The following is a 3,154-nucleotide window of genomic DNA, read 5'->3' on the forward strand; positions in this document are numbered from 1 at the left end:
TCACGCCTGTAATCCCAGCACTTTGGGAGGCCGAGGTGGGCAGATCAGAAGGTCGGGAGATCGAGACCACCCTGGCCAACATGGTGAAACCCCATCTGCCTAAAAATACAAAAATTAGCTGGGCGTGGTGGCACGCGCCTGTAGTCCCAGCTACTTGGGAGGCTGAGGCAGGAGAATCGCTTGAACCCGGGAGGCAGAGGTTGCAGTGAGCCGAGATCACGCCATTGCACTCCAGCCTGGGCAACAGCGAGAGTCCATCTCAAAAAAAAGAAAAAATGCCTTATTGAAGCTAAGAAAATAGGAAAATTATTTTGTGACAATTCAAATATTTATATAGCTAGGTTAACTTGGTATAATGAGATACAAGCCACACAATTAGAAAACTGTTATGACAAAAAACTGTTATGACTGAAGGATTCCTCATGGAATCAGATGATGCTTCTTTAAATCAGTTAATCGTTCAGAGCTGGTTGACATGATGTGAGAGGAGATATGTGTAAAATAGACATAAAAGGGATGTGATCCCTTTAAGAAACCAGAGTTCCAAATACAGGAATTGTTTGCTATGTAGAAGCAGCTCTCCTTAAGCGTGGGGACAGCTTTTCAAAATGATTTGCCACCATTTTGATAAAAGCAGAAAGCGCACAGAGGCTCAAGCTCTAACCTCTAAGTCAGGAACAGCCCTGGGGGAGAAAAATTAAAAGCCTAGAGTAACCAGAAGGTGTTAAGGAGGCAATAAAACCTTTTCCTCTGCATGGCAGCCAGGAACTGGCTGAAGGAGAAGGTGCCAGGGGCCATGAAAAGGTCCAATAACTTGAACCTGTGGCATTATTTCAGATCACGTAGTTGGTATGACTGATAAAATCCTGCATACAATGAAGAAAATATCCTTAATTTATAGGATCACGGGGAAAATGAAATAAAATAAATATGTAACATACTTAGCAATGGCTGGTGTTCAGTAAACAGTGAATAATAAATAGTATTCATTTTCCAAACAAACATCCATTGAGTTTTCGTGGATTTCAACTTTTACACTTAACTATTTTGAGCCTTAATTTTTTACACTCATAAAAGCCATTGTACTAATGACTTCTAAAGTGTCTTTTAACTCTGAAATGCTATGACTATGCCATAGTGGAGAATTTAAAACAAAAAACTGCACACTAGATTTTATAAAGTCAACTGTCTTTATTCCTTTATTTATTAAGCACTGTAGCAGGCACCATGCTTACGGCTAAAAATTTTAAAACTAAATAAAACCTGTTTCCTGAATTCATTGAGACTCACATTTTGTTTTGACAGATGACCATGCAAATAAACTATTCATATGTGGTATTGTAGAATAGTAGAAGAAAGCGTTAGTTCTCCCTGGGTGAATAAGGGCTGGTCTCAGAGAAGACAGTAGACCTGGTCCACAAAGAAGGAAGAAATTTGGCATGCAGAGAATAGTACATGCCCAGAAAGAGTGTTCATGTGAACAAAGGTATGGAAGTACAAAAGTGTATGGTGGTAGGGATCAGTATCATACTTTAGTGTGTGGAGAAGAAAGTGGTTGAACATGAGTCAAGTTATGTTGGGAAAAGACCAGAGTGTGGCCTCCATTAGGCAACAGGGAGCCTATATTGTTATTTTTAAGTAATGAAATCACATGATAGGTAAGCGTTGTACAAAGTATTTGTAGCAGGGTAGAAAAAGAAATTAATGGGGAATGATTGGAAATGAAGAAAACTGTTTAAAAGACAATTTCAACAATTCAGGTAGGAAGCAGTGACTTCAATTAGGGCAAGATCCATAGGAATAGAAAGCGAGAAGGGATTCAACAAATATTTTTGTAAGATGGTAGCCTCTATGAGCCCCATATTTGGAATGTGGCTATCAAGATATTTATACTAACTTACTGAAAATGACTACAAATGCTGTGTGTGTGTGTGTGTGTGTGTGTGCATGATTAAGCATCAAAATGCTGAAAATATGGTAAGGAAATAAGCCAAAATGCATGTAAAGGGAATAACCAGAAAGGAAACAAAGCTGTGATGCTGAAACTAGCTTAATGTATCAAGGTCTGGAGGAGTGTGAAGGACAGGAAACAGAGCCCATCTATCATAACACTGGGCAGTCTAACAAGTAAATTCCTAATATATTTTGGGACCTCAAAGGTTCCACCACATGTGTAAACCTGTGAGAGTGAACTGATAATAAACCTTTCTGCTCCTTCCACTCCTCCAACCTCAAGAGATTTCAAGAATTGAAAGGAAAGTTATCTTGCATTGGACAAAGCAGGGTATGGGGAAAAGAAATAAAAAAGCTATCCCTCAGAAATTGTACCCTACAGCCTGTCCTGAAAGAGATCTTATAGGCAAAATTCACATCTTTTGGGAGGTCCCCCCATAAATTCAAGTCTTGAATTTAACCTAAAATATTCTAAGACTGCCCTGTATAACATGGCAGAAGTAAACACAAATCCCCTCTGGAGAAACCCACTTACATCTCAGGCCTCAAATACTTTCCACATAGAATTTTTCAAAGGAAAACAGCAGTCAATGATAATCGAGTACACAAGGAAAAAAGTTCCAATGAGCAAGAACCAGCAGAAACAATAGGCAACAAAACCAGACCTGTCTATATTTCAAATGTTGATATAGACACTATTTTAATGTAAATAGAAGTATAAATATACATGTGTAAAGCAAATCATATTTAAAGAAAGAAAAGATAAGCTTAAAAATGCCTGCAGGGAGCAGAAAACCATTTATTTATAGATTTAGGGAGCACAGTGTCATTTTGTTACCTGGATAAAATGTCATGTTTGTTACATGCATAGTGGTGAAAGCTTGGCTTTTAGTTTAACTATCACCTGAATAGTATACATTGTGCCTGTGAAGTAATTTCTCATCCCTTATTCCCTGCCAACCCCCTGCCCTTCCAAGTCTCCAGTGGCTATTATTCCACTCTCTCTGTGTACACATTATTTAGCTCCCAGGTAATAAGTTTAATACCCAGTAGGTAGTTCTTCTGATCTTCTCCCTCCTTCCACCCTCCACCCTCAAGTAGGCCCCTGTGTCTGTTGTTCCCCTCCTAGTATCCATGTGTTCTTGTTGTTTAGCTTCCACTTACAAGTGAGAACATGCAGTATTTGGTTTTCTGTTCCTGT

Source organism: Pan troglodytes, chromosome 3 (genome assembly GCF_028858775.2).
Source record: "Pan troglodytes isolate AG18354 chromosome 3, NHGRI_mPanTro3-v2.0_pri, whole genome shotgun sequence".
NCBI lineage: Eukaryota > Metazoa > Chordata > Mammalia > Primates > Hominidae > Pan > Pan troglodytes.